Source organism: Chiloscyllium plagiosum, unplaced genomic scaffold, assembly GCF_037043375.1.
Source record: "Chiloscyllium plagiosum isolate Xiang-an unplaced genomic scaffold, Cpla_swu_hap1 HiC_scaffold_46, whole genome shotgun sequence".
NCBI lineage: Eukaryota > Metazoa > Chordata > Chondrichthyes > Orectolobiformes > Hemiscylliidae > Chiloscyllium > Chiloscyllium plagiosum.
The window spans coordinates 1,371,273-1,397,190 of record NW_028270184.1 but is presented as its reverse complement, the minus strand read 5'-3'; the positions used below and the strand labels follow the sequence as shown (position 1 = coordinate 1,397,190).

At 42.9% G+C, this 25,918-nt stretch overlaps 1 protein-coding gene across 3 annotated transcripts in view; it reads left to right on the top strand.

Annotated features, from left to right (window-relative positions):
* LOC122543785 (transcriptional-regulating factor 1-like) overlaps nucleotides 1-25,918 on the top strand; it is a 90,720-nt gene that overhangs the window by 1,078 nt on the left and 63,724 nt on the right. The window contains exon 1 of one of the 3 annotated variants that reach the window (XM_087983574.1): nucleotides 17,975-18,057. The exons of 1 other annotated variant lie outside the window; for it this stretch is intronic. The gene's annotated coding sequence lies outside the window, so the exon portion shown is untranslated. Of the gene's footprint in view, nucleotides 1-17,974; nucleotides 18,058-23,906; nucleotides 23,976-25,918 lie in introns of those variants that run through there. One more of the 3 variants, XM_087983575.1, reaches the window with a different exon arrangement.

Genomic DNA, 25,918 nt, shown 5'->3' with positions numbered 1-25,918 from the left:
AAAATGGGTAATTGGAAAGAGAGGGTAATGGTCAATGGATATTTTTCTGGCCAGAGGTAGGGTTGCAGTGGAATTCCCTAGGGATCGGTATATGAATCCTTGCTTTTCCTGATATATATTAATGATTTTTGTGTGCAGGGGACAATTTCCCAAAGTTTGCAGATGATGTGAAACTTGGAATTGCTGTAAACAGTGAGGAGGTCAGTGTGGAGCTCCCAATAGGACATTGACAGGTTGGTGGAGTGGGCTGATTGGTGACAGATGAGGTTCAGTACAGGGACGTGTGAGGTGATGCACTTTGGTTGGACGAACATTGAAAGACAATAGAAAATAGAGGGCACAATTCTAAAGGGATTGCAAGAGCAGAGAGACCTGGCTGTATATTCACTGAAGGTGGGACAATGGGCCAAATGGCCTCCTTTGACATTGTAACTCTTCCGTGATTTGATGGGTCATCATCTCAGAGACTCTGTGATTTGGTGATCATCTCAGGGACACTGTGAATGGGTGATTATTAGAGGGTTTATCAAAGGGACACTATGGTTGGATTATTGTGTGATAAACACGTTGATTATGCGATTGCCTCAGGAACACTGTGATTGGGCAAGTGTCTCAGGGACTGTGTGATTGGCTGAATACCTCAGGGGGAGAGTGAATCCTGAGAAGAGTATAAGGGCAGTAGGAGTATACAGTACTAAAAAGGGAAATCAGGAGGGCAAAAAGAGGGCATGGAATAGCTTTAGCAAATAGAGTTAAGGACAAAAATAAATACATTAAGGACAAAAGAGTAACTAGGGAAACAACAGGGCCCCTTAGAGATTAGCAAGATTGTCCATGTATGGAACCACATGAGATGGGGGAGATACTAAATGAGTATTTCATGTCAGCATTTATTGTAGAGCAGGACATGGAAGCTAGAGAACTTGGGAAAATAAATAATATTTTGAAAAGTTTCCACATTACAGAAGGGGAGGTGCTAGAGGTCTTAAAATGCATAATGACGCAGGGTGTGGAGTGTTTTATTTCTCCCTCCGATTCTATTTTGATTTAATCCCTATCCTTCCCTTCACTTTTTCGATCATGTAGGCATTTCTCCTAAAGACAAACACACTTCTTGTCACTGGTTACTTGGGTGCTTTTTCTTCCTGGTGCTGGAAAGTGAATAAAGTTTTCTGCACTCGTTTCGTCACTGTGTCCTACACAAAAAAAATGCATAAAGGTAGATAACTCCCCCGGACCTGTATAATCTATAGCCACAGGCGAGGTGCCGGAAGACTTGAGGTTGGCTAACGTGGTGCATTACTTAAGATAGGTGGGAAGGAAAAGCCAGGTAACTACAGACCGGTGAGCCTCACATCAGTGGTGGCAAAGTTGATGACGGGATTCTGACATACAGGATTTATATATATTTGGAAAGGCAAGGACTAATTAGGGAAAGTCAACATGGCTTGGTGTGTCGGAAGTCATGTCTCACTAAATTGATTGAGATTTTTGAAGAAGTGGCAAAGAAGATTGATGAAAGCAGAGAGGTAGACATTGTCTATATGGATTTCAGTAAAGTGACAAGATTTCACAAGGTAGGTTGGTTAGCAATTTTAGATCACATGGAAATTGGGGGAGCTAATCAATTGGATACAACATTAACTTGAAGGCAGGAGACAGGGAGTGATGGTGGAGTGTTGTGTTTTGGTCTGGAGGCCTCTACCACTGGTATGCCATAAGGATCAATGCTGGGTCCACTGCTTTCGTCATTTAGATAAATAATTTTAATGTGAATATCGGAGGTACGGTTAGTAAGTTTGCAGATGACACATGGTGTAGTGGACAGTGAAGATTATCTCAGAGTACAACGGGACCTTGATCAGATGGGCCAATGGGCTGAATGGCAGATGGAGTTTAATTTAGTTAAGTGTGAGGTGTTGCATTTTGGAAAGGCAAATCAGGGCAGGACTTATATAGTTAATGGTAGGGTCCTGGGGAGTGTTGTCGAACAAACAGACCCAAAGTTTCAGGTGCACAGTTCCTTGAAAATGGAATCACAGGCAGACAGGGTGGTGAAGAAAGTATTTGGCACGTTTGCCTTCATTTGTTATAACATTGAGTACAACATGTTGTGACTGTACGTGATGCCACCTTTGGAATACTGTATTCAATTCTGCTCAGACTTCTATGGGAAGGACGCTGTTAGAGTTGAGAGGGTTCAGAAAAGATTTACAAGGATGTTGAAGGGACTGGAAGGTTTGGACTATAGGGTGAGGCTGAATATACTGGGAAATTTTCCCTGGAGTGTCAGAGAGTGAGGGGTGACCATATTGAGGTTTAAAAAATCATGAAGGGCATGGATAGGGTGAACAGACAAGGTTTTTTTTCTTCCAGGGTAGGGAATTTCAAAACTAGAGGGCAGAGGTTTAAGGTGAGAGGGGAGAGATTTAAAAAGGATCTGAGGGGTAAAACCTTCATGCAGACAGTGGTTCGTGTTTGTAAATGAGCTGCCAGAGGAAGTGGTGGAGGCTGGTATAATTATAACATTTAAAATGTATCTAGACGGGATGTATCTACATGAAAAGGAAGAGTTTAGAGGGATATGGGCCAAGTGATGGCAAATGGGACTTGGTCAGATTGGGATGTCTGGTTTGGTGCAGATGAGTTTCCATGCTGTGAAACTGTGATTGGGTGATTACCTCAGGAACATTGTGATTGGATGATTACCTCAAGGACACCATGATTGGCTGATTGTGTGATGGACATTGTGATTGGGTTATTGTCTGAGAGACACTTGATTGGGTTTATCTCAGGGACACTGTGATTGTTTGATGAACACTGATTGGGTTATTGTCTGAGGGACACTGTGATTGGGTTTTTATCTCACGGACACCGTGATTGGATTATTGAGTGAGGGATACTGTGATTGGGTTATTGCTTAATGAGAAGTCTGCTCACCCAGTGTGTACACCTGTATACCCACACACAGACATACATACATGTATACATATATGTTTGCTTGTACACATCAGCATGTCAGTGTACTGTGACAGTGAATGTTTGCTGTTAAACTGAAGTTCATTGAGGGCTTGGTGTATAAATTTTGTTTTCTGCTGTTTGGGACAGGTGATTGGCTGTCCCTGCCTCAGTTTCTCGAGAACATGCAGATAGTTACTGTACACTCATTCCTGTCCTCACAGTACTGCTCGAAGGCACATATTACACCAACGCTCTCTGGCAATGACAGTTCAAAGAGGTACAACAGTGAGTTTGTAATAACGTTTTGAGAGGGGGTGGGGTAGGAATCGAGTAACAGTTTCAGTGAGAGTACCGCGAGTTATCCACCATCCTCGTGAGTTTACCAGAGATGTTTGAGAAAACAGCAAAGGAGAGTGATGCTGTGGAATTTAGAGGGGAGAGTTTCGGGGCCGGAGCAGCAGAGGCCAAGCAGAAGGCTCAGAAAGTGCAGGCAAAGGTACGTCAGTGCAATTGGCACAGAGCCTGATTAGTGGGTATATCACAGCTCTCAGAGTGCCCTACAGTGAAGGATTAACATACACCTTAGTTAAAGTTAATTGTGAATGGCCTCGTGCAGTCAATAAGTGGAAATACTGAAGATGTTCCTCTACAAGGCAAGTGCGGCAAATCTCTAACACTCCAGGCCTGTAGGGTTTAATTCTTGTCTTGAAGTGTTTGAGAAAGGATAGTGGTACGGCTAGGCAGGCACTAATCAGAGGTTGGAAGGCCTTGGGACTGCACACTGATCGGTAGTTTTAGGTGAACAAAGAAGTAATAGCTTATTCAGAAGATAGGAAAGTGTCTCCATGTGATAGTTTTCATGATCTTCAGCATCCCAGAGCAGCTTCTAACTAATTCAGTAATATTGAACAAATACCATAGTAGGGGCACAACTCCTTTTTCAGAGACAGGAGTGCGTAATCTAGGCCACTATCGAGTGCCAGCATTGAGGGAGCTCCGCATTATCACAGGGCCTGTACTGAGCGAGTGCAACACTGGTAGTGTGAGGGAGTGCTGCTCTGTTGGAGGGTCAGTGCTGAGGGAGAGCTGCACTGTCGGAGGATCAGTGCTCAGGGAGTGTCGCACTGTCGGAGGGTCAGTGCTGAGGGAGCACCACACTATTGGAGGGTCAGTGCTGAGGGAGCACTTCACTGCCAGAGGGTCATTACTGAGGGAGCAATGAACTGTTGGAGAGTCAGTGCTGAGGGAATGCCAAACTGTTGGAGGGTCAGCGCTGAGGGAATGCCAAACTGTTGGAGGGTCAGTGCTGAGATAGAGCTGTGCTGTCGGAGGGTCAGTGCTGAGGAAGTGCCAAACTGTTGGAGGGTCAGCGCTGAGGTAGTGCTGCGCTGTCAGAGGGTTAGTGCTGAGAAAGTGCCAAACTGTCAGAGGGTCAGTGCTGAGGGATTGCTGCACTGTTTGAGGGTCACTACTGAGGGAGTGTGGTATTGTCAGAGAGTCAGTACAGAGGGAGCACTGTGTTGTCAGAGGGTCAGTGCTGAGGGAGCCCCACATTGTCAAAATATCAGTACTAAGGGAGTGGGCACTATCGGAGGGTCAGTGCTGAGGAAGCATCGCACTGTCGGAGGGTCAGTGCTGAGGGAGCACCGCACTGTCGGAGGGTCAGTGCTGAGGAAGCATTGCACTGTCAGAGGGTCAGTATTGAGGGAGTGCCATGCTGTCGGAGGGTCAGTGCTGAGGGAATGCTGCGCTGTCGGAGGTGCCATTTTCAGATGCAACATTAAACTGAGATCCCTTGTGTGAGGGGAGGATGCAGGAAGGTGGCATAAAAGATCCCACTGTGGATACAGGCCCTGGTGTCTAGCGGCCACTATTTTTCGCCAAACCAATATCACTAAAAATATATGAAGTGGTCATTCTCACATTGCTCTGCATAAATTTCTGGACTTTCTGCAATGGTGAAAGCTGCTCTAGAAATTACTTCTCTCTCTTTAGTCTGATTAAAATCCTCACAGTGAAATAGTCAGAAAATCATCTCCTAATAGCAGTGAGAGCAGTGGAAGGTATGAGGTGTTGCTTTATTTTGATGGGTAAAGAATGCAAAGGAATGAAATCTCTTGCATACAGAGAGGTCTGTGAATAGAACTGTCAGTCAAAAGGCATCGAGACTCTCAAATTAAAGGTGTTGATTGGTAGTAATGGGGTGGGGAGGGGATCAGCAGAAATATGGCATTGGTATAGTAAAGGAAGGATTCAGCAGGCTTGATGGGCCGACTGGCCTACATTTTACCACTACTGAAGCAGATTCTATGAACTGAGAACAATTGTGTTATAAGCACTCGTAAGGTAAAATGCACAAAGGATATCTTAAAAGGGACTTTGAATTTTTAAATTGGTGATGAGTGACATCAAGCCTGCCTTCTGTTTAAGGTACAGATTGTTAATAAATAATGTTTTGCTTAAAACTGGGAAATGGAGTGAAGCTGCTGTGTTCCAGTCATTCAGACTGCAGCTTTACTGAATTTGCTTTTAAATTGAGCTGGCTAAATGTTTCCTGTTCTCTGTAAGTTGTTGTTGGGTATGGGTTGGAAGGACTAAGGAAGCAAGGAAGGTAGAATGATGTTCAGGCACAGAGTGGCCATGATCTGATTGATAGTGTGGAGCAGAGACTCAGTGGCCTCCTGCATCTCCTGTGTCCCAGTATATTCCACAGACCGTAGCGCAGTCACCAGGGCATTCGATTAGGATTAAAGAGCTGTAGGAGAAAGGATTTCATTATCTGAATCCACAATCTGGGCCAGATTACTTTGCTACTGTCCCCAGACTAGGTGAGAAGGAGCTGGATTGGCTGTACAAAGCATCCACTTCGAGCCTCACACACACACCTACAATCAGCTAAACAAAGGAGAATCCAAAGCAGCTTTCAGCTTAATGACTGACAGCGATTCTCCTCTCCAGACTCAAAGTGCTCACTACCCACCATACCCTTTCTTTCCACTCGCCCTCATACATTCATACAGTGCAGAAAAGGCCTTTCAGCCCATCGTCTCTGCACTGATATAATTACCACTGAAGATGCTCTAATCCCAATTTCCTGCACTTGTCCAAATCCTTGAATGTTATGATACTTGAAGTGCTCATGCAAGTATTTTTTTAAAGGTTGTAAGGCTCCCAGCTTGCATTACCTTCCCAGGCAATACATTTCAGATTCCACAACCTTCTGTGTGGAAATACTATTTCTCAAATCCCCTCTGAATCTCCAGTCCCTTACTCTAAAACTATGCCGTCTCATGACTGACCTGTACTTTAAACAATCCAAGCCTACCTAGTCTCTCCTTATAACTCTCTCCATCCCAGGCAACATCCTGGTGAACCTCCTCTATACCCCCTCTCATGCTATCACATCATTCCTGTGGCGAGGTAACCAGAACTGCGCATAGTAGTCCAGCTGGGGCCTAACCAATGCTCTGTACAACTCCAACATTACCTCCTTGCTCTTCTACTCTACGCCACGATGGATGAAAGTGACCCATGCGTTGCCTTAACTATCCTACTCCCATGCTCTGTTGACCTCAGGGATTTGTGAATAATTACCCCAAGATCTTTGTTCCTCTGAACTACCCCGTGTCCTGGCATTCATTAAATACTCCCTCATCTTGATTCTTCTTCCAAAGTACAACATCTCACACTTATCAGGATTAAATACCATTTGCTATTGCTCTGTCCAATGACCAACTCATCTATATCTTACTGTAACCTACAACCATCTTCTTCACTTAACTGCCCTACCAATCTTGGTGTCATCTGTACATTTGCTTAACATTCCCTCCACATTTTCATCAATATCATTTATGTATAGAACAAAAAATAAGGATCTTAGTACTAATCTCTGTGGTACGCTGCTGGATACCAGCCTCCAATACTCAAACAGCCTTCTACCACTACCTTTTATGTCATTTTACTAAGTCAGTTTCTGATCTATCTTACCAAGTTATATCACCATCTCACCATGGGGAGGCAATGGCCAAGTGATATTATCACTGGATTGTTAATCCTGAGACCCAGGTAATGTTCTGGGACCTGGGTTCAAATCCTGCCATTGCAGATAGTGGAATTTGAATCCAATAAAAATCTGGAATTAGAGTCTAACAATGATGAGAAAACCATTGCCGATTGTCAGAAAAACCGTCTGGTTCACTCATGTCCTTTAGGGAAGGAAACTGCCACCCTTACCTGGTAGGGCCTACACATGACTCCAGACCCACAGCAATGTGGTTGACTCTCAACTGCCCTATGGGCAATAACTGCTGGCTTGGCTATTCATCCCGTGAATGAATAAAGAAGTTTCCCTCAATTCAATATGCTTTAACCTCCTCAATCAGTCTTACACATTGAACCTTTTCAAAGGCTTTGCTAAAATCCAAATAAACTACATTAACTTAACTTCCCTCATCCACACACTTGATCACATTTTCTAAACGTTCGAACAAATTTGTTAGGCATGACTTCCCTCTGACAAAGCCATGCTGACTATCCCTAATTGACCCATGTCTTTCCAAGTGGATATTAATTCACTCCTTCAGAATTTTCTCCGATAGTTTTCCTAACGCAGAAATAAGACTCACCAATCTGTAATTTCCTGGTTCATCTCGACCACCCCTCTTAAAAAATAGAACCGCATTAGCTGTCCTCCATCCCCTGGTACTTCTCCCGTGGCCAGAGGAGAATTAAAAATTTATGTCAGAACCCCTGCAATTTTCTGCCTCACCTTCCACAGTAACCTGGGATGCAATTCATCCAGGCCAGGAGATTTTTCTGTTTTTAACCCCGACAAAGCCTCCAATACCTCTCCACTTCCTTTGTCAAATTGTGCAAGTTCCTCACAGTCACTTTTCCTGAATTCCATACCCTCAGCTATGTTTCTTTATTCAAATTCACACATTGCATGTGAGCATCATTGGCTGCACTGTCAGGAATTATTGCCCATCCTTAATTATCCAGAACACAATGAAGAGACATTGCCGTGGGTCTAAAGTAACATGTCGACCAGACCAGTTAAGAACAGCATATTTCACTCCCTCATGGGATATTAATGAGCCACGCAGGTTTTTAACAACATATCGGCAGTGGTTAATGGTCGCCAGTAAGCTACGTTTTTACTCCTGAATTTTATTGATTTGAACCCAAGTCCCCAGGACTCTAGATTATTAGCCCAATAACATGATCACCAAGCCACAGCCTCCCCCAAACTACCTTCCCCAGAAAGGCAGCTACCAGGGATCACAGCGTTCAGTGAATGTGGAGAGAGTGGAGAAACTGGGGCTGTTTTCCTGAGTGCAGCAAGGTTAATGGGAGATATATTGAGGTGTATCTGGGGGTTGGGGGAACAAAGATTACTGTTTGGGTAAAAAAGTTGATCTTGAATTACTGCATGGATTAACTAGTGATTGTCTTATATTGCTGCTGCTGGTTTTGAGTTCCGCACTATAGGAAACATGGACTTCACATCTAACCTATTGCACCCTTTCACAATTTTAAAGATCTCAATTGGGTCATCTCTCAGTTTCTACTTTTTTTAAGGAACTGAGCTTCAATTTGTTCAGCTTTTGCTGATAGTTCTTTGTTCTGTTAATGTCGTTATGAATCCTTTCTTACGCCTTTTCCAGTGTGCCTATATTTTAAAAGTTAATTTGGTGGCCAGACCTGTACTCATTAACTCTGAGGGGTTTGCAGTGTGGGATACGGGGAACTGCTAGTTTTGACCAGTCAGTTGCTGGCATTGTTGTAAACGAGACTTCTTGGGGAAACGTATCTATCAAAAGCTCAAGGAGACTGCATCCTCAGTTTCTGACTCCCGGAGATGTTTGAAGGTGTCAGAGCAAGATAAGAAAGCATACGGGATTCTGAAAGTTAGAAACAAAGGCATGGAGTACAAGAGAAAGGATGTTAGCACTGAACCTTTATACACACTGGTTAGGCCCCAGCCAGAGGTTTATATCCAGCTCTTGGCCCCACACTGTAGGGAGAATGTTAAGACCCTTCCATAAGACCATACAATATAGGAGGAGAATTAGGCCATTTTGGCCCATCAAGTCTGTGTTGCCATTTGATTGTAGCTACTGTGTTTCCCAATTCCATTTTCCTGACTTCTCCCCATAACCCTTGATCCCCTTATTAATCAAGAACATGTATCTCTCTTAAAAACACCTTTGTAAAAATGTTTATTCGCAAATACACAGAAAGTACTCACAACAGAAGTACTCACTCATATTCAGCACACACACAAGGAAAGTCAAGTTCTAGCGACAAATGATGCACATAGGTAATATTTTTCTCTACACAGAAGTGCTATCACACACAACTGAGCGACTTTCCCACCACTATTTTTTTCTTTGAAATACCACCAGTAAATCACCCATGTAGCCAATCAAATATTTACTAGCAAAGCCTATTATGGGTAATACAAACCATCAAAAGTGAGGGAAAGGGGAGGGAGAGAGGGAAGGGGCTAAATCAAAATGGAATTGGAGGGGGAAGTAAAGCACTGTATCCCCATGGTGCCCACATCTCTCTAAAGGTATCAACACCGCGTGCTCCCTCTCCAAGGATATCTGGGCGCAAATATAACTGTGCAAGAGGGGCAGTCAGTCAGCAGGTACGTCCCTCTTGACAGCCCACTACCTGGATCTGTTCATAGCCAGCATGGCTGCATGAACATTATTACCAGAGTAACTATCAACAAATCACATGTTTTAAATTAGCCCTTTGAGATGGAAAGTGCTACAGACCTGATCCTCAGTGACAGTGTGGATATTTTGAAAGCTCAATACAAGATCAAATACAATATTAAAGTCACAACAGCAGTGTGGCTCAGCCTCAAGACGTTTACTAAGAAATTGAATGAAATCAATGACAGGAACCCTTCAAGTGATTTACTGGAATGGGACCAGGGTCTTCAGTGAATGTGGAGAGAGACTGGTGACACTGGAATGGTCCTCAGAACACAGAAGGGTGAGGGTGGTTGCAGTGAGATGGGACAAGTACAGAGAATGTTGGAGAAACTCAGCAAGTCTGGCAGCATCTGTGGACAGTAAATATTTTGAGATCAGAATGACTTATTAAGAGGAGCCATTCTAGACTTGAAATATTCACCCTGTTTCTCTCTCCAAAAATGTTGCCAGACCTGCTGAGCTTCTCCTGCATTATCTCTGTTTGTTTCAGATTTCCAGATTCCACAGTATTTTATTTGAAGGTTCGGGGAGAGATTGAATCGAAGTGTTTGGAATCGGGGGGGGGGGGGGGGGTTGTGGGGGGCTGCTGGATTGAGTCAATGAGGGACAAACTGTCCCAGAGGCAGGAAGGTAGGTCACCAGAGGGACATAGATTGAGGAGAATCAGGAATGGACCCGAGGGGGAGATAAGGAGAATGTTTTATTTGAAGCAGAGAGTTATTGTGATCTGGGTGCATTGCCTGAAAGAGCAGTGGGAGCAGTTTCAACAGGAATGTTCAAAAGGGAGGAATCAGAGAAATACCAGGAAAGGAAGAAATTGTCGAGAGCTGTAGGGGAAGAGAGTGAGGGGCAAGACTGGACTAATTAGATCTTTCAAAGAGACTAGATCAGCGGTCAACGCCATTTTAACATGTGCTTGAATGAGATAACAGACTTATTTATGGAAATAAGGAATTTTCTATGACTGCCAAATGCTCTCTCAAGACTGTATGAAATAAACTCTAATTTTAGTACATGAGTAAAGAGTGTTTGGGACAGCATTCTCCTGAAACTTTCACAAGGAGGTGATGATCGATGTAGGTTTTAAGGAGTGGTTCTGAGGGGGTATAGAGAGATTAAGAACAATGGGAATTTAAGTATATCAGGCCATGAGGAAATGGAATATAAAAGAATGAGAAGTGACAGTACTGAAACATAGAAGATTCTTAGAGGACTTGACAGGGTAGATACAAAGAACTTGCTTCTCCTTGTAGGACAGTCTAGACCAGAAAATAGTCTCAGAACAAAGGGTAATAGAGTCAAAGATTCATGCAGCACGGAACTGTCCAAATGCCCTTGAAATGTTGTAATTGTACATTTAACTCAGACCTAAGGAGAAACTCCTTCTCCTAGAAGGTAGTGAATCTGTGGAATTATACACTGCAGATGGTGGTCAAGGCTGGGCCATTAACGATATTCAAGGCTGAGATCAACAGATTTTTAATCAGTAAGGAAATCAAGTGTATGGGGAAAAGGCAGGAAATGGAGGTGAGGATTATCAGATCAGCTATGATCTCACGAAATGGCAAAGCAGACCTGATGGGTCAGATGGCCTGCTTCTGCTCCTACATCTTATGGTCTTATAAGAGGACCTTGCATCTATACAGCACCTGAAACGACCTAAGGGCGATAGTTAAGGATATGAAGGATTAAGCATGTTGCAACATTTCACTGGGTTAAAGGCCCTCAGAAACGAAAGCTGTCACTACAAAATAGTTTCAACTGTTGAGGAATAAATGTTGGCCTGGGACATTGCATCTCATCTTTGTTACATTAATGTCCAAAAACAATTTTGCACAATGTTGCCTCAAACTAGGAACAACCGTGGGTGCAGGGGTTTAAAATCTTGCCGTCTTCCTTTTGGGGATTTGGGCTGAGATTTGGTCATGGACAAGAAGTCTCCATCCGATCCTGAGGCACAAACAACATTTGCCCCTCACTCTGCCCCAGTTGGCAGGAAGTTAGGAATCTCCAGGCAGTGGGTTGGCTGTGAGATGAGAAGGTGAAAAAGGCCGGAAAAGAAACAATAGTGTGAATGTGAGAGTAAAGGCAGAGGAGGATTGTTTTCGTAGTACTCGCCTTATCTCAGTCATTCTTTCTCTCGATTTGCTCTCGGGATGTGGGTGAAACTCGCTAGGTCGTGTTTGTTGCTGCGGAGGTAGCGGTGGGGCTCTGTACAATAATTTGCACAAGTCAATGCATGGAGTTAACCGCATTGTGTGGACAAGAGTTACATCTACAGACCGCAGCATTTGGGGGCGACAGGCTCCCTTCCCCCAAATGGCACCAGCGTGGTAACTGGCTCAGCATTTAGATAGCCATTTCTTTTCGTGGTACTGGTTCACAGATTGGAATAGACTGCCTGAAAGGGCAGGACAGGTGGACACAACCGTAGAGCTGGAGCGGGAGAAATGCTTGCAAAGGAAACATTTGTGGAGCTACAGGGGTTGTGCAGGAGGAGGGTTATCATAATTAACCCGCAATTCTGAGCTGTCTTGACAGAGAACCTGGCCCACTTGTACCTTGTAATCTAATCCTGCGTGCAGACAATACTCACTGTTAGGTTCTCTTGGTGAAACTCAAGCTATATTCAAGAAACACCAATAGACATAGTTCAGCAAGGCCTGAGACAAGAGCAAGGAGGAAAGCGGAGGAAACTAGGACTGAAGTGCTAGTATGTTGGACCAAATGGCATCTTTCTATGCTGTAAGTTTCTATGGTGTCAACCAGAGCAATGTGTAAGACTGTACACAAGCGGTTTTAGCCACAGCATCTTGTTTATTCTTTATTGCCCCAGATGTACAGGCCAGCTGTAAATAGGCCTCTGGTGCTATCTTCTCAGAAATGGAAACAGATTCAGGATTGACATTCGCACCCCAAGAACAAACTTAAATAAAGCGTGCACCTTAGCTCACTTCTGAGATTGTGGCTAACCCCTGGCCCCTCCATTCTTTTGCCTTCAGCTTGTTCAGAGACTGTACAGAGACTCTTGTATGTTGGTTAGTTCGGCTGGAATACCCAGAGCAGCCACCTTCACAGTTTGACTGTACTTCCAGCTTCTCGCCCTCCCTCCAAAGCACTGAACATCTTACCAGCCATGCCAATCACTTCTGTCAAAGTACTTGCTTACATACCTCAGAGGACGTTAAACCACATTGGTTGTGAGGCTGGCTTTCCATATCAACACAGAGCAGACAGAAAAGGTAGCCTCTCCTTCCTCTCTGCAGTCGCAACAGTGTATTCCTCACTCTGTTCTATCACTCTATGGTCTTTGCATGGTATAATCTGCCTGTACTGCTCACAAAACAAAACTTTTCACTGTACCAGGTACATTTGACAAAAATAAATCTGTTTGAATCAAATCAAATTAAATGTGCTGGTCTGTTGACCATTTTACTTATTTGAATCCCGTGATCTTCTTAAAACTGCAATCAAATGACAAACTGCGGTAGTATAGACTTCAGCTTCTCTGATTACTGGTTCAGATCCCTGGATCACCGACCCAGATTCATGGATAACTCATCCAGATTCCTGGGTTGCTAATCCAGATCTCTGAATTACCGATCCAGATACCTGGTTTACCGATACAAATTCATGGATTACCAATCCAGATCCTTGTATTACTGACCCAGATCCCTGGATAATTGTCCCAGATTTCTCAATTACTGGCACAGACTCCTATATTGCTGCTTCAGATTTCTGGCCTAGATCCCTAGTCCAGATGCCCGTAAACTGACCCAGACCCAGAGCAGGAAGAGAGCAATGCAGTGGGTGGAACAGGAAGAGGTCAGTGTAGTAAGATGAGGCAGAGGGATGGTTGTAGTAAGGAGCAATGGGGAAAGGGCTATGTGTAAGCGATAATGGGGCAGAGAGGGGCAGTGGCATAGAGACATGATCCGGTAAGGGACTAGTGAGCTGGAGGGAGGTGATAGAGCAGTAGGAGGATAAATGTGTTTTTAGAAGGCAGTTGGACTGAGAGTGCAATGGTAAGGAGTAGTGAACCAGAGGGAAGGGTGTAGAATGAGGGCAGTGTTCTGAAAGAGGAATTTTGTAAAGAATAACGAGGCAGACAAATTGTAATGTAAGGTTTGTGATTTATTTACCTGGATATATAATATCATTTAATTTAGAGTTTGGATTTTGAACAAGTGAATGCGGGTTTTGGTCTATGTGCATGAAGACATTTAATAATTAACTCTTTCATCTTTCATGAATCATGATTTTAAATAAATGCAAACAGATTCAAGAACAGCTTCTTCCCTGTTGTTATTAGACTCTTAAATTTGTACCTAACATTGATCTCACTCTCTGTGCACCTTCCTTGCGGCCGTAACATTGTATTCCTCGCTCTGTTCTATTCCCTTAATGCACTTTGTATAGTATGATCTGCACACAAAATAGAACTTTTCACTGTACCTAGGTACATGTGACAATAATAAATCAAATTAAATCAATATGTGTCAGAGAGCAGGTAACTGAGGCCCTCCTGGAGTGGTAATGTGAATTTGTTTATATATGTCAGAGTTTTACAATCAGAGGTGGCGAACATTGAAAGGCACTAGCTCATTTTTTGGTTTAGAAAAATCAAGAAATTATTCTTGCTTAGGAAAGACCTAAGAAAGCTTTTGGGCAGTTTGCAGAATACCTGGCTGGGGTCAGTTTCAGTTTGACCTGGAGAAACAAGTTAGTTTAGTACAGTTTTAAGAAATAAGTTACTTCGATGTAAGAATCTTAATTTGAAAATTCTACGCCAGAAGCGTTTATTGGTTAGAACTCTGATGGAATTATTGAACCTGGGAAAATTTAAGGTCATTTGAGTGAATAACTAAGAAAAAGGCCATCAAGTTCTCAAGACTGGGAATTGAAAGAAATGTATACATGTGAAAGAAAGGGGAACTTTCCCTGATATTTAAGTACAATAATGTGACGGTGGTGGAAATAGATATAAATTTTATTTTGTTTTGGGTTTGAAATCTTTCAAATTGTGTTATGTATAAATAGCTTGATTTGTTCCATTCTATCTTCATTTCCTTAGTACAATAAACTTCTGTTTTATTGTCAAAAACAAATCTGCAGCATTGTGCACTTATGTTTCAGTAAAAGACAACCACGTTAAAAATAATTTGATCTATTGAGGCAGTTTTCAGTCTGGGATCTGACCTATCCAGTAGTTACATCAGCTGGGATCCTAACAGTAAGAGGACAGTAGGACAGAGAGAGAGAGGATTGTGGAACATTGAAGGGAGTATAGTAAGCAGGCACTGGGAAAGAGAGACATCAGTGTGGTAAGGGGGCAGTGTGGGGGGGGGGGGGGGGGGGGCAGTTCAAGTCAGCCACTCTGAAAGCAAGCTGTGAGGGGTGTAGTCATGTGTAGGTGTCTGCAATCACTCTGACCAATACATAAGCAGTTCACCAAAGGAATAAAACACTAGGGCAAAGGTTTTCATAAATCATAGATATTTGCATATCTTTGTCCCACAGGCATTGAATCATTCATTTAGTGATACAAACTGAACTCACAGAAATATCAGCAAAAGCTGAGATTTATACCAAATGCATTTGATTTGAAAGTTGCCACAGTCCCGACTGTATGTCTTGATGAAGGCATCTTGATGCTATTCACATTTGAAATTCTATGGTTTATCAGGAAGGGGTTTGAATGAAGTGGCATTTGCAGAGACAGGAGGGTCAGTAACCAATGAGGGGAATTGAGTCAGGAACCCAAGGGGGAGATGAGGAGAATGGTTTTCTTGATGAAGTGAATTGCTGTGATCAGGGAGATGCTGCCTGAAAGGGCAGTTGGTGATTCAATAGGAACATTCTAAAGGGGAGGCTGAATAAATACTTGAAAAGGAGAAATTTGCGGAGTTTGGAGATGATGGTGGAAGAGATAATTGTTGTATTGTCACCAGCTACTAGGCTCAAACTAACGTTCTGGGGATATGGGTTCCAATCCAATCACAGCTACTGCTGGAATTGACATTCAACTAGCTCTGGAATTGGAAGCTGGTCTCAGTGATGGTGGCCATGATAACAATGATCAATTGTTGTAAAAACCCATCCACGTCACTCATGTCCTTCAGAGAGAAATCTGCCATCCTTACTCCGTCTGGCCTACATCTATCACCTGACCCACAGCAATATGGTATTCTCTTAATTGCCCCCTAAAAAGCCGAAGTAGCTCAGTAAGTTCAAGGTTCATTAGGAATGTGTGATAAATTATACCCACATTGCATATGAGATTTTCTCTTCACTAAGTTTCTGTTGCTGGCTGAGTAACGTCAATCTAATGATTTTACAAAGTGATTATTAAAACCAAATAATGGAAAATCACAAGGATGTAATAACAGATTAATACCGAGATTATGGTCTCTGAATTGCTGCATAACAGAAGCTGCGGCATCACAGGAAATGAAGCCAGAGATCAGAATATTGTCAGGTCAAAGAATAACTATTGTAGGTTTCACATATCTTCTCCAAACATTAACACCTTGTATAATGAGTGGCAATTAACAATGTCATATTGCACATCTAAACTTCCTGGTATGAAAAATATTTTCAAGGTTGTTTTTGTTACGCAGAGAACACAACCAAATGTACCCTTATAATTCTGTAATGTGAATTTATTTTCATATAGATGGTTTGCCTTCGATCAAAACTAGCAACTGAAATCAAAGTATTACCGTGTGAAAGTTATATTAATCCCTGATGTTTGAAATATTAATGATTTGTGACTGGTTTGAACAAGCATTTCCACCTTACATTTTGGTGTCCCAATTTAATATAGAAAAACAGAAACACCTGCATCTAATCTTGTTTAGACCTGACTCGAAGTTCATGTGAACAGCTCCGGTCTCCAGATGGTAAAAAAAATAGACGTTTTGGACAAAAAGTCTAAGAGGTTGACAAGGATAGGTTCTTTATTTGAGAAGCTGCATCATTTCGGAAAGACTGAACAGAAAAGGCTATAGGGTAACCTAAAAGAGTTTTCAAAAGAATGAAGGAGTTTGCAAAGTGTGGATGTTGAGAAGATGTTTCCAATTGTCAAGGACCAGCGCGCCATCAATATTAATCAGTGACTAACCAATCCAATCGGGAATTCATGAGAAACCTCTTCACCCAGACTGTGGGGAGAATGTGGAACCCACTCACACAGGGAGTGGTTGAGGTGAATCTTTTTGATACAATTAAAGGGAGAAGTTAGATACAGGGGAATGGGGATAGGGCTATGGAGTGAGATGAAGAAGGGTTGGGAGGAAGCTCATACAGAGCAGAAAAAAAACAGAAGATGGGCCAAGTGGCCTGTTTCTGTACAGTATATTCTGATAGGACACTGCATGTATGGCCAGAAAATCTAATAACAGAAACTAAAAACAAAGCAGCTTCCACTGTGGCCTGTGAGTGACGGGCATCCTGAGACTTTTCTATGAGTTTGGTAGGCCCCATGAGACCCACGCCACATTTACAGAGGCGGCAAAAGTTTTTAATCTCATTTGCAACAAAAAGAAAAAATTCACTGTGGTTTCCAACAAAATTACCTGCAGGAAAATGTAGGCTGCTTCTTGGTATTTTTTTCTCATATATTTCTTAGCAGACGTCTTGCTGACTTCTATGAGAGTGAAGAGCATTTAATACATGTTTCAGTCTCATCAAAAGGAGTTGAGGAACAGGTTAGGGCCTGGAGGTTGCAGTGAAAAAATGAAATAACAACTCCCAGAGTTGTCTCATTTTATTTTACTGCATTTATTATTCCTCAGCATTGTACCAACTTTGTTCGAGAAATGGTTTGAACACGAGATAAGATTCAAGATCCAAATGCATGGAGGGAGAGGAGAAAGTGGAAGATGAGGGAGAAAACAAGAGAAAGGGCAAGAGATCAGACAAAGGGAGATCAGAGGAAGGGTGGAGGAAAATGGGGAGATGAGAAAGAGGGAGAGAAGGAAGGAAAGAGAGGGAAGGGGAGATGATGAGAAGAGAGGCAAGGAGGGGAGAACCGCAGAGGTGAGGTGAAGAAAAAGTGAGTGAAAATGGGGAAATAAGTGGAGAGAAGCAGAAGCAAGGAAGGGGAGGGCAACAGATGAAGGGGTGTCAAGGAGGGGGCAACCTGAGGAGTAGAGAGGTGGGGAGGGGAAGTTGCATCCGCTGTCTCACCGAGTAGAGGGTGTCGAATTGTTGCTGTGAGCTCAGGCCCGGTGATTCTGAAACCAGCCCTCGTGACTGATGCCGGAGGAGGAGCGGACCAACACTTACTGAGAAAAACAAACTAGTGGAATGGATTGGGTTCCTTTCTCCTCCATTTCCTTCTCCTATCTCTCAAATGTGCCACGTGAGTACAGCATCAATTTGTCATTAGGGAGAGCATGATCGTTTTTTAAAATATAATTAGCATTTAGTTTGGTGGAGAGAGTGGAGTTGACAGGATTGTTCCCCTTAGAGCAAAGGCGATTCAATGGTTTATCGGGTAGGTCCTGGATTGAGTCAATGGGGGAGAAACTGTTCCCAGAGGCAGGAGGGTCAGTCATCAGAGGGAAGCGATCTGGGAAAAGAACCTGAGGGGGAGATGAGGAGAATATTTTATTTGAGGCAATGAGTTGTTGTAACCTGAAACATGCTTCTGAAAAGGCAGGGGAAGCAGATTCAACAGGAACATTCAAAAGGTGTCTGGGTGGGGGGAATACTGGGAAAGCAGAAACTTGCAGGTCTGTGTGGGAGAGACTAGGTGTGAGGAGAGCAGGTAATAATTAAATAGATCTTTCAAGAGTAAATACAGGCCTGAGGGAATGAACGGCCTCCTCTTATGTCGTGTCATTCTATGAATGCCAAGGCTAAAAAGCTATTTCAGGCTCTATGTACTTCACATTTCAACTGAGCTGGGAATGGAATGGGGAGCAAAAAGCTTAAGGATTTATATGAAAATTATGAAAACATAAAATTGGAAAAAGGTTCATTAAAAATGTAAAACATTATTTAACAAATACATCGTAATATTTATGAATAATACTTTGCTTTCTGGGCTGGAACATGGTTGGAATTAATTGCCATTTGAGATTGTTAGTGACTAACTGTGTTTCTGGTGCTCAGTATTAAGGATGACGAGGCGTTCACAGTCTGGCTGACTGTTGTTCCAATGAGACAACAGGAAGGTAGGAAACCAAGCTGTGCTGAGATATGACACACCCCAGATAAATACAAATATTGCTTTTAAAAGGAGAACAGTTTGAAACATTCAAACAAATCTGTCAGATAAATAGACAGAAACTATTTCCCTTGGTGGGTGGAGGGTAGATGTGGTGTGGAGGGAGGAGGAATCTAGAGCAAACGGGAAGAAATTTTTAAATTCTAGTCAGGCTGTTCAGGGAGCAATTTCTCACTCAAAGGGAAGGGAGAATATGGATCACCCCCCCCCCCCCCCCCCCACCCCACAATAAATGACCTGTGGAGGCTGAGAGTCAACTGGAGAGAGTTTTCAAGGCTGAGACTTTCTGAAGTTTTTGTTGGATATGGGTATTCGACTATATTGAGCAAAGCTGGGTAAACAGTTGGTATACAGATTGCTGTGAATGGCAGAACGAGATTGCAAGGCTGTATGCCCTTTTCCTGAATAACATTTGTGTTAATTACAGTCAGATCCATCAGTTTCTCACTTGACAAATATAAACCTGCAAGCCTTCAGTTTTTTTAGGACATAAATGGCTTTGCAGTGAAAATTGCTGACATATTGAACAGCATCAATCAGATTCAAGTTCTTAATAACAAAGGGAATTGTTAAAAACAAAACTCAAACTCACTACAGATCTGATCCCGAGCTTGTGTGCTGGTAGTTTATTATAATGTGGTGGGAAAGGAGGCAGTGGTGAGAATCAGAGAAATTATATACCACTAAAGGAGCCCATCGAGTCTGTACCTGCTCTCTGAAAGAGTTGTCAAGTTAGTTCCACCCCCCCCCCAACCCTTCCCTCTAGCTTTGCAAACCTTTTAAGTGTTTACCCAATTCTTTTCTCAAAGTTTCTGTTGAATTTGAGCAGCACCCTCCCAGATCACAACATTCTCCTCCTCTTCCCCTCCCTCGTTCAAGGTCTATTCCCAATTCTCTTCATCCCGCGTCACTCTGGTGACCGACTTTCCTATCGCTGGGAGCAGTTTCTCCCTCATTGACTCGATCCTACAGCCCCCTTTTTGATTCTGAACGCCTCGATTCAATCTCCCTCCAAACCTTCTCTGCCCAAAGGGAAGCAATGGCAGCTTCGCAACTAACTTATTTATCAGTGCTTTAGTTTATCCATTTTTATGCAGATTTACTGTATTTATGAATTAGTGTTGCTTTAATTGCAAAGCTGGCTAATTATTTTTGTGATGAGAACAGTCCTTTGGGATTGTTTGACATTTACAGCAGATGTATCCATTAACTCCTCTCATGTAGACAATATTTAAATCAAACTCAGGAGAGAGAGAGAGAGAGAGAGAAGAGGTGAATGGTCTCTGGTTTTGTCTAGGGACTGCTGTATTTAGAAAGATGAGTATTTCAGTATTCCTGTTACTACTGGAAATCAGGAACATGCTCTCCTAGCTGACCGTTTCACAAAAATGATATGGTACAGAACGATGCATTTTGCACTTGCTCTCTAAGCATTTTCACTTGGTGCTAAGCACTTGCCTTTCTCACATAACCCTGCTCATTCATTTCTATTTAATCATCCAATGTTGCCTTGACTGTTTCAGCTGAACCTGCCTCAGTCACCCTTCGAGGCAGTCTGTTCCAAACCCTAGCTACTTGCTATCTGAGATAGTCTCACCTCATACTCGCTTCTTTTACAAAACATGTCAAAACTCATTGAGGAGAAAGTGAGGTCTGCAGATGCTGGAGATCAGAGCTGGAAATGTGTTGCTGGAAAAGCGCAGCAGGTCAGGCAGCATCCAGGGAACAGGAGAATCGACGTTTCGGGCATAAGCCCTTCTTCAGGAAATCCTGAAGAAGGGCTTATGCCCGAAACGTCGATTCTCCTGTTCCCTGGATGCTGCCTGACCTGCTGCGCTTTTCCAGCAACACATTTCCAGCTCATGTCAAAACTCATTCTCAATCATTGCACATCCAGGAACAACTTCTGCACCGACCCCTGAGGTTTTGAAAACTCCCATCAAATGCCACCTTAGCCATCCCCCCTGCAAAGAAAGCAGTACGAATGTCTCAAATGTTTCCTTATGATTGAGGCTGAAAACACTCTTGTAAACCTTTCCTGCTCTCTCTCCAATGTGTTCTTTCTTATAATGCAGCACACAGAACCACACATAATACTCCAGCTGAGGTCTAACCAGTGTCTCATATAGGTTCACTGACATCATTCTGCTCCATACCCCTATTGATAAAGATTAGAATACTGTATAGTCCATTAACAGCTCTCTCTATCTTTCACCTTTGTACAAATACACCCAGGTCTTGCTGTTCTTGCACACCCTTCAGAATAATACCCTTTATTTTATACTGTCGCCCAATGTTCCTGCGAACAAACGGCATCACCTCACACTTCTCCACATTTGAAATAACTGCATAGAGGCCAGTATTCCATCACCAAGTCACCTTTTATTTACTTGTGCACAGTACACGAACTGTGACCGGCCAGCTTGGAGTCAGTCCTCAACTGAGGAGATTCTAAATCCCCTGTTTATATTTCTTTCCTTTTTCAAATTCCTATGCTTCCCCTACACTATTGCCATACAGCTCCCCCGGTTATATGTTATTTTGTTTTTCTTTCCCTCTGTCACCAAGTCACCCTTTATTTTCTTGTGGCCAGTCAGCTCAGAGTCAGTTGCCTGAACTGAGGAGAACCTAAACTCCTGATTAAACTTTCTTTTTTCCCCCGGTTATTTATTTTTTGTTTTTTTTTAAACTGAGATTCTAAATCTCCTGGTTTTATTTATATATGTATATATCCCCACACTACCACCAAACAGTGGCAGTGTTTATTTTTCCCAGCACCTATGTCGTGTAAGTGTAGGACACAGTGAAAAAACGAGTAAGGAAATCTGTATTCATATTCCACCACCAGGAAGAATGGAAACACCAGAGTGGCCAGTGACAGGCAGAGCCCTTCTCAACAAAGGGCAATGTTGCATGATTAAAGGTGAAGGGGAGGGCAGGGACTAAATCAAAATACAGCTGGAGGGAGAAATAAAACACTCCACTCCCCGCGGTGCCCACTTCTCCCTGAAAACATCGAGGGTGTCCCAGAACTGAGGACATTCTAAATCCCCTGTATGTATGTATATATCTATATATATATATATATGTTTTTTTTCTCTTTTCTTTCTTCTCCTGTTTATATGTTATTTTCTTTGTAAATCCCCGGTTATATTTTTACATTTTTTTTTATTTTCCTAGTTACATTTTTTTCTTTGTAAATCCCATGGTTATAGGTTTTTTTTCCTGTCGCCAAATCACCCTTTATTTTCACATTCAGAGTAGTTGACAGTGATCCAGGTTCCTCAAAGCCAGCTCTCTGAATGAACAGCATGTCTGACACTCCTGTTTATTTTATTTTTTCTTTTTTTCTCTTTACTTCTGCCTAACAGCAGTAGTGGTTATTTTCCCCCAGTACCCACGCCGTATGTGTACCGGTGTAGGACACAGTGAGGAACAAGTGCGCAAATCTTTATTTATATTCCACCACCAGAAGGAAAGGAAACACCCGAGTGGCCAGTGACAAGCAGTGCCCGTCTCGACAAAGGGCAATGCTACGTGATCAAAAAAAGTGAAGGGAAGGACAGGGATTAAATCAAAATAGAGTTGGAGGGGGAGATAAAACACTCCACACCCTGCGATGCCCATTCTTCCTAAAAGCTTCGAGGGTGTTGGTCGACACTGCACGCTCCTTCTCCAGGGACATTCCTCGGGTTATATATTTTTTTCTTTTCCTGATTATATATTTTTTTTCTTTGTAAATTCCCTGTTATAACAGTCAGCGAAGGCTTTCCTGATTGGCCCAGTTTAACAACCCCAATCAAGGATCTCATAGTCAACAAGATTCGGGTGGTCACTATAACACTGAACTTCATCTGCTATCTCTCTGCCTACTCAACAACTTTTCTATGTCCCTTTGTATGTTTACATTGCTCTTCTTATGTCTGTCAATGCTTCATCCACAAACGCTGAAATTGTCCCCTGCACAGCAAGATCTAGATGATTTCTATTTATCAGGAAAACCAAAGGTCACAATACTGACCCCTAGGTAACACCACTACAAACCTTCCTTCAGCCTGAAAAATAGCCATTGACCATTACTCTCTGTTAGTGATCCTTTAGCCAATGTTGCATCCATCTTCCTACTGACCCTTTTATTCCATGACACAGGTCTGGTGTGTGTGTATGTGTGTCATAATTCTCTATGTTACCTCTTCAAACATCCGCAGGAAATTAGTTAGACACCATCTTAGATACAAATCCATGCTGACTCATCTGAATCAACTCACATTTTTACAGGTGACTATCGAAAATTAATTTCTAGAGGTTTGTCCATGACCAAAGTTTAAGTGAATGGTAAGTAAATGCTGATCATTGCCAGTGCTCCTGCAATTTCCATTCTCACTTCTTTCAATGTCCTTTGCCGCATCTCATGTGGTCCTAGTTCCTCATAACTTTAAGCAGCACCAGCTTATCCAATACCTCCTCCTTATCAGTTTTAAACCTTTCTAATGATTGAGGTTCCTCCGCTGTTACCATAGTCTGGACAGTATCTGCCTTGTACCCAACAGCAGAGTCATAGAGCTTTGGGTCATCCAATCCATGCTGACCTATCTACACTAACCCTACTTTCCAATCCTACTTCCAGTTGCCTTGAATGTCATTGAATGATGTAATGGAAACAATTTGGAAATTTACTCAGGTATGTCCTTGACACAAGAACCTGGACAAATTTAACTGGCCAATTACTACCTCACTAGTCTTCTTAGGAGGTCTGGAAGAGCCATGGGGTTCAGATTAGGGACAGGTTTGGGACTAACAGAGGATAAGAGGCCGTGGGTATGGACTGGGGATGTGGAAGCACACGATGAATATCAGATGGTGATACAAGTAAGAGGAACTCATTATTCGGGATTCAGAAGGCAAGGCTTTTCACTATTATCAGAAGTTGGTGTAATTTAGGATTTGTCTGTTTCTGAAACAGCTGGAGCTGATGGGACAGAATATTTTTGACTTCGTTCATCCCTATGACCAGAGGGAACTTCAGGAAGCGCTGGGGTTTAAACAAGGTGAGAATGTCCTGTCAAACCCATTTAAAGTGAGGAGCGCCACACTGTCAGAGAATCAGTGCTTAGGGAGCACTGCACTATCAGAGGGTCAATGATTAGGAGTGCAGCACTGTCAGAGGCTCAGGGCTGAGGGAGTGCCGCACTGTCAGAGAGTCAGTGCTTAGAGAGCACCGCACCGTCAGAGGGTCAATGCTTATAGAGTGCAGTACTGTCAGAGGGTCAGTGCTGAGGGAGTGCAGCACTGTCAAAAGGTCAGTGCTTAGAGAGTGCCACACTGTCAGAGGTCAATGCTTAGGGAGGACTGCACTATCAGAGGGTCAATGCTTAGGAAGTGCAGCACTGTCAGAGGGTCAGTGCTTAGGGAGTACTGCATTGTCAGAGAGTCAGCGCTTAGGGAACACCACACTGTCAGAGATCAGGCTGTGTCACTTTTCCTACTGACTTGGAGACATAGTGCTGTACGTAATTCTCCTGAATATAACCTCAGAAGATCTGTTCCTCACTGTCCCCTGCACTAACACTATCCCGGTCCATATATAGGTACTTAATGTTTCCCATTATAATTACTCCATGGTTGTTACATCTCTGTCTGTAATAATCCTTTCAGATTTGTTCCTGTACATCCTTCCCACTAGTTGTCCGTCTCTAGATTACACTGAGCAAATTAACTACATTCTTCTTATTCCCTAGCTCTAAGCAAATTGATTCTGTACTTGAATCCTCGAAAACATCCTCTTCCTCGAGTACTCAACACTTTCCTTATCCAAAAACACCATTCCTCCTCCTTTCTCTTTACTAGCCCATCTTTCTGAGCACCTGGCGACCAGGAATATGAACTCCCAGACTAGTCTCTGCTATTGTCATTCTCCCACAGGACAATCTGTGCCTGTAACTCCCCTGTCTTATTAATTACACTCTTTGCATTCACAGCCATGCAATGTAACTGTGATCGAATTTCAAAAAAAATGGGAGGGTAGGCAATGAGCTTGTGGTATTATCACAGGACTGTTGATCCGAGACCCAGGTAATGTTCTGAGGACCTGGGTTCGAATCCTGCTGTGGCAGATGGTGGAATTTGAACTCAATCTTTAAAAAAAATCTGGAATTAAGAGTCTAGTGATGACCATGAATTCATTACTGGTTGTCAGAAAAACTGATCTGGTTCAAAAATGTCCTTTAGGGAAGGAAACTGCCACCCTTATCTGGTCTGGCCTCCATGTGACTCCAGACCACAGCAATGTGGTTGACTCTTAACTGCCCACTGTCCTGGGCTCAATATTGAATCTGGGAGCAGCACGGTAATGATCACCAGGCTGTCTCTGGAACTTTGCTACGTCACCGATTACATCACTGATTTCACTTTGTAAGATTGAATTGGCTGGGACAGTGTCATAATTCACATGATTGCTTTCTTCATGGGGTGTTTTGCTTTTTCACCTTGCTGTATAGATTTCTCAAAAGACGAGTCCATCTTTGGATAAAGCAGCACTCTCTAATGTCTGCTCCAAATGTATTTTTCACTTGTTTGAATCTACCACAGGAGGCCTGAATCTGAACCCTAACCCTCTCCGATGGGTTTTAACAAACATTTCCCCTTCACTGAGAGCACTCTTTGTGCCCTCCTCTGCACCACATCTCTGAAATCTGATTGTGGAATGGTGCAGAATGGCATGTTCTCCAAGGTAGCTCTGACCGTGGTCAGTGCATCGCTCAGTCTATGTTCATTCTCATTTGCCTTGTTGTCCAGGCAGACTGCTGGGAAGCAGTCTATCCTCAGCGCTGTTGCTTCATGTGGGTTCTGCTCCATGAGTCGCTCACACTAAGCCTTCCTTGCTCAGCAGAGCAGCAAGGATCTCTCAGGGCAGCACCCAGTCCATTCCATACTGCACAGCCTCTGGTTTAGGGAGAATCAGAAACGTAAGTTGATGATCCATCATTAACAA